This window comes from Pinus tabuliformis, chromosome 6 (assembly GCF_031772625.1).
Source record: "Pinus tabuliformis cultivar Carrire ecotype Pingquan chromosome 6, CPIR1, whole genome shotgun sequence".
NCBI lineage: Eukaryota > Viridiplantae > Streptophyta > Pinopsida > Pinales > Pinaceae > Pinus > Pinus tabuliformis.
Genome location: NC_142292.1, coordinates 1,755,243,225 through 1,755,256,571, shown reverse-complemented (window position 1 = coordinate 1,755,256,571; position 13,347 = coordinate 1,755,243,225).

The following is a 13,347-nucleotide window of genomic DNA, read 5'->3' as shown; positions in this document are numbered from 1 at the left end:
TGGGTATCCTTCCTTTGGGGAATAAGTACCATGCTGCGAGTGTGCCCAAATGAGCTCATCCTCTCCCTCGGTGATCTGGACATGTGATTCAGTAAGAGCACTAATATAGGTCTACCAAACATTGAGCTAGTTGGGAGGTATACCTAGAAGGTCTGCAGATTTCCAGGCTTGATAGAAGATAGTGGAATTGTCTTGATCAGCTATATGAGCAAGTCTAGTAATACTTGCATTCGAGAGGAAGTGTAGGAACTCCTATGGGAGCTGAAAAGTGTTCCCACATCCAGACCAGGGATCCAAGCCAATACGAACCAGGTTGCCATTGCCAATCCTCCAGGTTAATCCATCTCGGATGAATGATAGAGAGTTAAGTACCGCTCTCCAAACCGTGGATATATTTGTTCTGATCCAATTTGGTTGCCTGATCCAATCAAGTGTATGGAGTGGGGAAATGTACTTCTATGTGACCACCTCAGACCATAGATTCTTGGAAGTGAGAACATTCCATCCCATTTTGGCTACTAAAGCTTTTGCAAAGGCGTCTAAATTTTTCATGCCCCATCCGCCCCATTTCTTTGGAAGTGCAATGTTATCCCATCTAACCCAAGCATATGTATGGCCTTCTTGTTTTCCTTTCCATAAGAATCTGCAACACAGTTGTTGTATTCTGTGCAGTATACCCCTTGGAATCCAAGCCAAAGACATCCAATACACCAGAGTAGCTTCCAATACAGATTTGATGAGAGTGAGTTGTCCTGCCCTGGAAAGCCATCTGTGATGCCAGATATTCAGATGCCTTTCGATTTTTGCCACAAGCCAAACCCAATCAGCTATCTTATACTTTATAGGCTTGAGTCTAAATCCCAGGTATTTAAGTCCATCATCAAAAGGGAGGATAGTATAAGGAAATCGATGTTGTGTTGTGTGTATTTCATTTAAAGAGAAACCAACAGTAGTCAGAGTCGATTTAAGTTGATTGCATTCCATGCCTGTGGCAAAACAAAAATATCTGAGGATAGTGGAAAAAGTTGTAATGTCTCCAATCGATCCATTGAGAAATATGAGAACATCATCAACGAAGAGGAGGTGGGTAAGGATGCAACTGTTGGTGATCTTAATGCCCTGCAATCTTCCCAGTCTCTTTTCCTCGGATATGTACCGACTCATTCCTTCCATGACCAGCAAGAAGAGTAGTGGTGAGAGTGGACAACCTTGTTTGAGGCCTCATTCAGCATGAAAGAAAGATGAGGCAGATCCATTGATAAGTACACTATATGAAACATTGGTAATACAACACATAATCCATTGTATGAAGCATAAGGGAAAGCCCAAGTGAGTCAATAACATTCTTAGGTAAAGCCAGCTGGTACGATCAAAAGCCTTTGCCAAATCGATCTTGAGTATCATACCTTTTAGCCTCTTGATCTTGATGGAGTGAAGGACCTCTTGTGCAGTACCAACTGCTTCATGAATCTGTCGATGGTTAAGGAAAGCAAACTATTATGGAGAGATATGCTCATATAAGATAGGTTTAAGGCAGTTGGCAATAATCTTGGCAATGATCTTATATATACAATTGCAGAGAGAGATGGGCTGGAAGTCATTGAAGGTCCGAGGGGCATCAAATTTGGGTATGAGAGAAATGAAAGTAGAATTAAATGCATCATACATTCGACCACTAACCCGACATTCTTCTATAACCTGGAGAAGATCATTACCCATAACTTCAAAAAAGGCGAGATAAAATTCTACTGGCCATCCATCCGGTCCAGGGCTCTTGTCTTTCTTGAACCATTTGAGAGTGCCTTCCAATTCACCCAGAGTTACAGGTTGTACAAGTTCCTTTGCTTCTTCATGATTTACAAATCTAGGGAACATCCCTGCCACCTTGATAATCTCAACAAGGGTAGCTTCCTATGGTGCTTTGAATAGCTGACTGAAGTGTGAGGTACTGAGGGTGGCCAGTTGATTGAATGTCTTTACCCGGTGACCAGTATCATCCTCCAAGTGCTAGATGGTATTAATGGCCCGTTGACCATTTGCAAACTGATGATAAAACTTTGTATTGTCATCCCCAGACTGAAGCCAAATAGCTCGACTCCGAAGTCTCCAGGTTTCCTCTCTATCCTTTAGAATTCTGTTCCACTCTGCTTCAAGTTTGATAAGTTATTCTTTAGCTTCAGTAGATTCAAATCCACGACCATCCTTATCAACCATATTTGCAAGTTCAACTTCGATATCTTTTAGGAGATGGTCATCCCTTGCTCTTTTTTCTCTGGCCCATTTGATTGTTTTGTATTTAAGACAGAGCAACTTTTTAGCAAAAGCTTCAATGTGTGTCTATCCAGGAGCAGGGGGATGAGCTTTCTAATAATCAGTGACCATATTGGTATACCCCTCATCCTTGAGCCAGGTCGAGTTGAACTTATAGGGGCTTTAGGCTTGCGATCAACACTAGCAAATTCAAGGTATATAGGGGAGTGATCAGATAAGCCTCCTGAACCCACCCATTTCCTGTACAGAGATAAATGACCCAGAAGGGCTTCTTTAACAAGGAACCAATCCAGCCTTCTGGCAAGCATAGCCTCTCTAATCCTTCGATTATGCTAGGTAGGTTGGAGCTGAGCCATAGGAATATCAATAAGGTGATGGTCCTCCAACAGTGAACTGATGGGATCAGATAGAGGGTCAATCTGAGCATTATGTCCCCAAGATTCTGCATGGCCAATAGAGAAATTAAGATCGCCTCCAAGGATGATGTTGTCAGCTTGCATGTATGAAGTATTGAGTAGGTTTCCCAAAAAGTAGCCCGATTAATGCAGGGACCATAGACATTGATCAGTCTCAATTCCCTCCCAAGATCAGAGGTAAATATGTCTGCCCCAATGATACCACCCCCCCCCCCCAAATATTGAGCATCTTTATAGTCCAAGGATTATAACCTAATGCAATGCCTCTAGATCGTCCTCAGACATCAAGTGCATGAAAGTTCCAACCAGGTACAAGTACTTCGAGGGTGGGGATGATCTGGTCACTAAGTGCAAGAGTTTCCTGTAAGTAAATGATGTCCACCTTCTCAAGTTCAAGAAGTCTTTTGAAGGCTAGTTTTTTTGCAAGACTAGCCATCCCACGATAATTGAAGGATAACCACTTCATGGAGAATCGGGGGGGGGATCAATTCTCTAAGGACCTTTTCAATGGGTAATTGTCGGCCATGTGCTACATCCAATCCAGCTTGGATGATAGCCTTGGAAATATTGGAATGTCTGCCCCGGGGAGTTTTGGTGGACATGGAGGAGGGGACAATACCAATGCCACAAAAATCTTCGGATGAGGATTTAACTAATGATCGGAGGAGGTAAGGATGACTCCGATGGGAATCATTAGAAGGCTCAGATGAGGGAGTAGAGTGTGGGACATCAGGGATAATAGGAGGAGTAATAAAGAAAGTGGGGGGAGAGGATACCAGGGGGCAAGTAATAGAAGGGTGGTCAAATGCAGGTGCAGAGATGAAATGTGAAATGGATGCACAGAGATGAGATACATATATAGAGGTAGTAAAAAGAGGAAGAGTAGAGGAAGAAATACCTACAGTGTTGGCAGCAGCAGCCACATGAGATCTGGTAATGCGAGGAGAGGGAGGGCGAACAAGTTCCTTGCTCAGTCCATGCATCTGCGAGGAAGTCTTTGGTGGGCGACCAACAGCCTTTGCAAGTCTCTTGCCCAGTGAACCAGTTGGAATATCTGCTACAATGTGTTTTGGTTGTGATACAGAAGCAGAAATGGAAGCGAGCAGAGGGCAATCCTTGTACAGGTGCCCAATTTTATGGCACTGACGACATCTGTAGGGTACCCCCTCATAATCAAGTATCTGGATGCGACATGTGTTCCTCCATTGAATCTGTAGATTTTCCTCCAAACCTTCTCGCATATCCAAGTGCACCAGGATGCAAGCCATTGCCATATTCCTGGTGACGATGTATGATTTATCATAGTCCAAAAAGGTCCCCAGGGCATTACCAATTCTCTTAAAGACATCCTCAAACCAGAAATAAAGCGAAAGTCGTGGTAGACGAACTCAGATAGGGCCAGCCCCCAAATGCTCATGTTTCGGGTAAAGTAAAGGACTCCATCTCTTCAGTAATACCGGTGCGAGCTCAATGTGCCAGCACCTTGATAGGACCCAAGGGATGTATTCAGGTCGTTGAAAACGTAGGGCGAACCAACCTCGGGATAATGTAACCATCGAAGGAATTTCATCAAGCACCTGGCCCCAAATTTCCAAAATCCATTGTCTCAATCGAGCAACAGTATAAGATCGACCCTGGACCCGACCGACTAGTACCCTATCAGCATTGTCGTTCACATCACCCATCTGTAGGTCATCACCAAAAGTTAGTGAAATATTCCTGCTTCCAACATTAATGCCTTTGAACTTCTTAACAGTCCTAGTCAACTTGCCAGAGGGAGGGTTTACAGAGGGATCAAAGGTAGTACCTAGTCCAATACTAGCCCTAGGTCCTTCTCCAAAATCAGGTGGTGGAAGTGAGGTGCCTTCAAAAAAACCAGATGTGGAAGGGTTGGTAACTAGAGGAGGGGGGACAGGGGTGGAATGATTTGATGTGAGAGGACAATGGGGACCCAAGTCCAGTGGGTTAGATGGGAAAGGGGCCGCAAAGGAGGTAAAATCGGAGAGATTCAGTGAGAAGGAGGTTGAGGACGGGTCCAAAATGCAAGGAGCTGAAGTGAAGTCAGAGAGGGTTGTGAATAGTCAGAACCTGGGAAATAAAAAGAAGCATCTGGTGAACCAGAAACCAACAGTGATGATGATGAAGGACCGGGTGATGACATAAAATTTTGAGCCAAGGGATAGGGATGAGAAAATATCGGCGCAGAGGTCATCCGCTAATGTCATAGGGAGATGTAGAGAGATATTTGAGGAAGTGATCAGCATCTATGGAGGAGAAACCGTTAACGCAGGGTGACCCTGCAAACCTAGAATCATACTTCAATTGATGCATATAAAATGCATCTCAAAAATTAGCTCTTAAAATCTCAAATCCTGGAAATTTCACAAACACTTTTACACACTAGTTCAGTCAGATTCTCCTTAAAACAATCGCGCCCTCCATAAGATCAACTCATCATGCTAATGTTCTAACACTGATTCTAATCGAACTTTCGATTCAATCCTTTCTCTTTAAAGGATCGATACATATGCAGACTTCAGAAATTGACATTAACTGAAGTCGATTGCAAAACCTCTGTTTCTAATTAGAACTTACCAAATCGATCACCAAAAATACACTTTTTCTCCCATTTGTGCACTGTGCCTTCACTCATACAGAATCTCCATCTTTAATCGATTTCTAGAGTTAGGCCTGTGGTCCTTCAGCATTCCATTTCAATTAATACTGCTCTCTCCAGTTTTTGGAATTGAAATTTGCTTCAACCTCGAACTCGCTTGTTTTAATTCCAACGCTCCTACAACATACATTCATCTCAAGCTGTGACACTTGTTTATGCCCTTCAAATAAACCCAGATCTCATCGGTCCTGAAGTTGCCACACATTTAAATCTCCAGCTAACGAATTCATATATAACCATTTAAAACAGTGCTAAATATTGTTCATAACAGTTTCATAAATATTGTTATATCAAAACATTCAATGCAACCCAGACCTATTCAACCAATGCTCGAACCAATTCACAATTAGCTGAATTGTAATAAACCACAAGAATTTGGTGTTTTCCCCACGATTTGATGAGATATCAATCGTTGTTCTTAAGGTACTCCAACTCCGTCAAACACTGATATAATATCAATCACTGTTCTACGCGCTCCAAGCTTGCGATCCGATCCAAATCTCTATACTCCGATGCAATTACAATCGGCACTCGCAAGTCACCACGTTTTGGAAGCCAAAACTGTTAATAAAACCCACAGTTCAGATGTGATATAATTGGAAATCGCCAATTGCTGGGTTTGGTGTCATTTCTTTGTGAGAAATGTGATGTCTATTGGATCCGATTTGCCATAAACTTAATAAACCTTCCACATCCATTCCATTGTCATATAATGCGATTTTTTTTTAATCACAGTCAATCCGTTCCCATGGATTATTGGGCCCGATATATCATACCAATCAACTGAATGTAATTTAAATCTGCTCAAAAGTTACACTAAATGATTTTCTTGCCCCCATTCTCTGTGTTAACAGATTTCTTCCTGCTCGCAGATTCAACGATGCCAGGATCACTTTAACCACAGGAATTTCTACAATATAATATACAAATACACAGACCATCAACAATTCAAGCGATTTTAAACAGAAGATCAGTATTCGAACTCCACGGCGCACTATATAATTGGACACAATATTTTTTTTTTTATTCTTAACGAACAGAAAAAACAGAGTCTCGCATTGTCTCAGTTACATAAGAAAAATCCATAGTTCACACACAACAACTTCTGAGCTTTCGATCCATACAAAAAAAACCCCACACTCACTCCCTGCAAATTTGAGCTTTCGCTCCACACAATAACACCCCCTACATTGCAAAGATCTCCTCGCTTATTACAATTTCCTCTCATTAATCCTTCCAGTAATTCTGCTAACAAATTGATACATAATCTTCTATTTTTAAAACTCTAACAGAATTCCCTATTTACTAGTTCTCGTGCACACTTATTTAACAAATCTTATCTCTAATTTAAAATAAGGCAATCTCATACTTATTTTAGTAACAAATTGTTTGAGAAGTTTTATCCTTCTCAGTAATCCCAAATTCGACCAAACAGTTAATGAACTTTATTGTGATTAGCCACAACATGTGGACAATCCTCCACATTGCTGGCTAATGTCGATGCTCCTGCATCAGACTCCCGAAGTTTAAACTAACCATGATCTCCTAATCATGCAATTATGTTCTATGTCCTCCTGAATCCCATACTTGGTTTGATAGTCTGTCCTTGGTTACTGCTGTTGTTGTTTGTCCCTCAAGTCTTCCGCCTTTGTGCTGTAATTCCTCACTATCCGTTGTTGTCCTTTTCACATATTTTGCTACTACTTTGCTCACTTTAATTTGCAATTTTCCATTCCCTTCACCTGTACCATTTCTTCCAGCCAATCTTCCTTTCTTCTTTTGTCCTACATTTGTTTTACTGGAATGTTGTAGTATGAGTTTCCACAACTCATCCAATTCATTGTCCATTTCACTCCTCGTGTGTTGAATACTTTTCTGCTGCAACTGATTGTGTTCTTGAATTAGAACATCATAATCTTTGTGCCAATACATTTCTGAAATGTACAAATGCCTTTTCCCAGGTTCTTCTTCTGGTTTCTCATTCATGACTTCATCATTCCTTGCTTCAAATTCCAGCATACCTTCCATTAATCCGATCTGTTCTTCTTGGTTCAGATTGACTTCACACTGCCCTTTTCCTGCATATAAATCTTCATCAAAATTAATCAACTCAATAAACACAAATGCTTTACCTGGCTTCCTCATCAAAAGATTCGACTTATACAAATCTGCCATCTCATCTGGAAGTTCTCTCAAAAGTTCTGCACCATCTTTACTAACTGCATTGTCTGCAATATCTGTCTTTAATCCTCCTTCACTCTGGCTTTCTTCAAGATCAAGGATCTTCAATGACTCAGTGTATCCTTTGAATTCAAAAATTCTTTTACCATCCTCCTTGTTCTGCATGTGACTATGAGTAGTCATTTCTTCAACAAGCTTCAATAACTGTTTGTCTTTCCTCAAGTCAATGTGACCTGCAAACACACAACAACCTTCAGTTTTCAAAATACAATACCTTCCATTTTCTTTTGATGCTTCAAGCATCAATCCTCCATCATAGATCTTTTGGATTTCAACGGATCCTTCTTGCTGTGACTCCATTTCTCTGAGTCTTTCCTTTCTTAACAAATCAATATGAATTTGTTCAGGTTCCCTGAACTCGTTCATTAGCTTGCCATTCCACCTCTGTTGCAATAGCTTCCATTTCACCCTTTTCTTCAGTCTCCATCTGTATCTTCGGTCTTCACTTATCTTTCTTTGTACTGCCAGACCAATTTCTGGTTCTTCATTCTGCTGCCAGCTTCTATACTTCTGCAATTTAATGCTTTCCTCAAATTCATTCTCATGTAGCTGATCATTCTTTTCAAATTTCTGGTTACTTCCATATTCATCTTGCTGAGTTAATATTTCTGTCTCCTTCATGCCTCTGAGGACATAACTCCTTTGTTGCTCCTGATCTTTCATCTCACCTTCAAATAATCGCTGCTCGATTTCTCTGATTTCAACATCATATTTATTAATGTTGTCTTCGACACCTTTTCCTCCATCAGGTTCTGTAAGCTTCATTTCTCCTTTGGGTTCCTTGAGTAATCTTTCCAAGAATTTTATTTCCTTGTGAAATCTCTCCAGTAGTTCATCACAATTTCCATTCTCAGCTTCATTCTTTTCCTGGCAATCCTCCTGAGTTGACCTGTTTTCTACATTATCATATTGCAAGCATCTTTCATCAATTCCATTAAACAAATTCATTGGTTTACCTTTTTGTAGTCCCACTATGGAATTGTCTTTAGACTGCTGGTCTATATCAACCTCATCTGACTGTTCCACACCAAATAGGATTTCATCTATGAACTCCTTCTGTTGCAATAGATCAACGCCTTCTTCCTCTAAAAGGGATTCACTATCATATTTCACCTCAAGAGCTTCATTCCTGTTTGTGACAATTTCAACCGACTGTCCATCATCCTCTGCATATCCTGCAAACATACACAAACTGTAAGAATCAAAATCACAAGGCTTCATTACCTCATCTACTTTCCTTGTCAACATATCTTCGACTTGTTCTGAACTATGCCAATAGTCCATGAGATCTTCAGCTGATCTCTCATTATCCTCTTCACCCAACATTTCACCTTGTTCTGGTCTACAAATGGAAACTTCCATTTCTGCTTTTGCTTCTCTGAGTTTCTCTGATTCCTCTTGAGCGCTCAATATCTGCTCAATCTTTCTCAATTCTTCTACTATCTATAACTTCATTTGCTGATTTCTCCTTTCTCATAGCCTTTGCCATTTTACTCTTTTCCTCATGGTCCAAACACTCTTCTGCAGCATCTTCATCAATATTCCAATGTGGAAATCTATCTTAGCTTTCTCTCGGTCAAACTCTTCTTGACTCATCCTCATGCCATCTACTTTGGCATCTTCCCTTCTGCTGTGGCTTCTTTGTGAACTTCGGCTATGACTATCTGTAGTCATTTTCTGCTCCTCTATTTCCATGAGCTCCTCACTCGTCTGCAACAAGCCTCTGCAACAGTAACCCCTTCTGCTGCCACTTACCTCACTAAGCTCTCCTCACTCAGTGTTTTGGTAAGCACGATCCCCTATCTAGAATCTTCTTCTGAGCAACACCTTTGCTCCCTCTAGGCTTCTGCAATCTCTCACTTTCTCTTCCGAAGACACTTCAATTGTCCTCTCTGTCCAATCTCTTGTTGGATTCTACAGGTTCACTGCCACTTCTAAGGATTTTCCTTATTCTGCTTTTAAGAACGCATCTGGTTCTTCTCTCACAACTTCTCTTGATTTATATTGCTGCAGTCTTCATTCTTTCTTAAGCTGTCACCTGTGTTTTGAATGGATTTCCTCTCTTCTGTAATCTGGTACTAAACTTCATTCAGAAAACAAACATATTCAATTTCAACAGAGCCAAGCTCTGATACCAAAATTGACGCAGGGCTGACCCTGCAAACCTAGAATCATACTTCAATTGATGCATATAAAATGCATCTCAAAAATTAGCTCTTAAAATCTCAAATCCTGGCAATTTCACAAACACTTTTACACACTAGTTCAGTCAGATTCTCCTTAAAACAATCGCGCCCTCCATAAGATCGACTCATCATGCTAATGTTCTAACACTGATTCTAATCGAACTTTTGATTCAATCCTTTCTCTTTAAAGGATCGATACATATACAGACTTCAGAAATTGACATTAACTGAAGTCGATTGCAAAACCTCTGTTTCTAATTAGAACTTACCAAATCGATCACCAGAAATACACTTTTTCTCCCATTTGTGCACTGCGCCTTCACTCATACAGAATCTCCATCTTCAATCGATTTCTAGAGTTAGGCCTCTGGTCCTTCAGCATTCTATTTCAATTAATACTGCTCTCTCCAGTTTTTGGAATTGAAATCTGCTTCAACCTCGAACTTGCTTGTTTTAATTCCAACGCTCCTACAGCATACATTCATCTCAAGCTGTGACACTTGTTTATGCCCTTCAAATAAACCCAGATCTCATCGGTCCTGAAGTTGCCACGCATTTAAATCTCCAGCTAACGAATTCATATATAACCATTTAAAACAGTGCTAAATACTGTTCATAACAGTTTCATAAATATTGTTATATCAAAACATTCAATGCAACCCAGATATATTCAACCAATGCTCGAATCAATTCACAATTAGCTGAATTGTAATAAACCACAGGAATTTGGTGTTTTCCCCACAATTTGATGAGATATCAATCGCTGTTTTTAAGGTACTCCAACTCCGTCAAACACTGATATAATATCAATCACTGTTCTACGCGCTCCAAGCTTGCGATCCAATCCAAATGTCTATACTCCGATGCAATTACAATCGGCACTCGCAAGTCACCACGTTTTGGAAGCCAAAACTGTTAATAACACCCACAGTTCAGATGTGATATAATTGGAAATCGCTGATCGCTGGGTTCGGTGTCATTTCTTTGTGAGAAATGCGATGTCTATTGGATCCGATTTCCCATAAACTTAATAAACCTTCCACATCCATTCCATTGTCATATAATGCGATTTTTTTTTAAACACAGTCAATCCGTTCCCATGGATTATTGGGCCCGATGTATCATACCAATCAACTGAATGTAATTTAAATCTGCTCAAAAGTTACACTAAATGATTTTCTTGTGCCCATTCTCTGTGTTAACAGATTTCTTCCTGCTCGCAGATTCAACGATGCCAGGATCACTTTAACCACAGGAATTTCTACAATATAATATACAAATACACAGACCATCAACAATTCAAGCGATTTTAAACAGAAGACCAGTATTCGAACTCCACAGCGCACTATATAAAGAGACACAATATTTATTTTTTTATTCTTAATGAACAGAAAAACAGAGTCTCGCATTGTCTCAGTTACATAAGAAAAATCCACAGTTCACACACAACAACTTCTGAGCTTTCTCTCCATACAAAAAAAACCCCACACTCACTCCCTGACAATTTGAGCTTTCGCTCCACACAATAACACCCCCTACACTGCAAAGATCTCCTCGCTTATTACAATTTCCTCTCATTAATCCTTCCAGTAATTCTGCTAACAAATTGATACATAATCTTCTATTTTTAAAACTCTAACATAATTCCCTATTTACTATTAATCCTTCCAGAAATTCTGCTAACAAATTGATACATAATCTTCTATTTTTAAAACTCTAACAGAATTCCCTATTTACTAGTTCTCGTGCACACTTATTTAACAAATCTTATCTCTAATTTAAAATAAGGCAATCTCATACTTATTTTAATAACAAACTATTTGAGAAGTTTTATCCTTCTCAGTAATCCCGAATTCGACCAAACAGTTAATGAATTTTACTGTGATTAGCCACAACATGTGGACAATCCTCCACATTGCTGGCTAATGCCGATGCTCCTGCATCAACCGTCCAGACAGACACAGAGTCATAAGGATCCTCAGAGTAGTCGACCATATCCACCTCCATCTCAGTTGACAGATAGTGAAAGGAGGTCCGCACAAAAATCACGTCGACCAACAGTTGCCCAGACAAGTGTGTCGATGTGTTCCTAGGTGTCAGAATAACGGAAAATGGAACGTGTCAAAGCTACAGTCAACTAGGGAGAAAGAGTAGATGCCTAACCCTAGTCACAAGTTGTAGGTGGCCTAGCAGTGTGGATCATGTTACAGAGCCTTGAGGTTGTAGAGGCTCCATTACTCCGCCCTTCTATCCCCTTGGTGTTATAATTTAATTACATAATTATTTTTCCTATTTTGTGTTGCCTTTAAATTTTGCTTGATTTTGACTATTTTCTATTCCACTTTTGTGAGCAGCCCTAGCCCAATTGTCATTGTCTTCCAAATTGTCCTAACCTTGACTAGAGTATTACACTTTTTGCTATACAAGGCCTCAAGCAAACTCATCTTCAATGAAGCTTGATATCCATAATTATAGACAAATTTTACTAAATGCAAGTATTCTCTCACTTGGATGGTTTATTCATTACATGTATTCTTAACATGTTTTTAATCACTTGATTGACTTTCTCTACTTTCTTGTCTGCTTATGGATGATATGATGTACTAAAGTTCAATTGTATCAAAACCTTTAAATAATCCTTTCTAAAAGTTTTGAGGTAAACATAAATGTCTATCATAACTATCTTAATAATTTTATGTGACCCAGCAAATGTTTCTAGTATAGATCTATTATATTTACTATTTTGTGAGCCAACTTAACTGGAAAAGGGAAAAAAAGTGGGCAAATTCGGTTAATTTTCCCACCGCTACCTTTACTGAATCATATTGCCTAGGTAAATTAGTGATAAAAATCAATAGTTACCACTTCCCATTTCCACTCTAGAATTGTAATGGTTGTAGAAAACCTGCTAGATGTGTGTGCTTAGTGTTTACTCTTTGACATTCCATATACCTAGTTATATAACCAGCCACATCCTTCTTCATTTATGCAAAAAAATATTGACGTTGTACCACTATCTTGTTTTCTGATAACCAAGATATCCAACATTTCTTTTAACACAAGCTTCCTTGATTCATAAGAATTAGGGATATAAACTTTGTTTGTATGTATAAAAATTCCATTCTCTTTCATAAGAATTAGGGATATAAACTTTGTTTTGTATGTATAAAAATTCCATTCTCTTCCAACTTATAACATCATACTTCTATTGTACATTTTGTTGTTGTAAAACTTATTTTCTCTATACATAATGCTCATTTGAGGTAACTAATCTCAAGAATTACATTCCTCACATACTAATGGTTGTAGCATGTACTATTTTTCTAAGTGCATTAGCAATCTTGTTATCTTTCCTTTTAATACGTTTAATATGCAAATCACATTTACTAAGAAATTCCAATCTTTTAGTTTTCTCAGCATTTTAAATCTTTTGTTCAAATAAATATTTCATATGATTGCAATACTTTCTTAATTCAAACTCTATTTCCATCAAGCAATGTCTCCACATCTTTGGCATAATGAACTATTGTAGCAAGTTCTAAGTCACATGTGACAT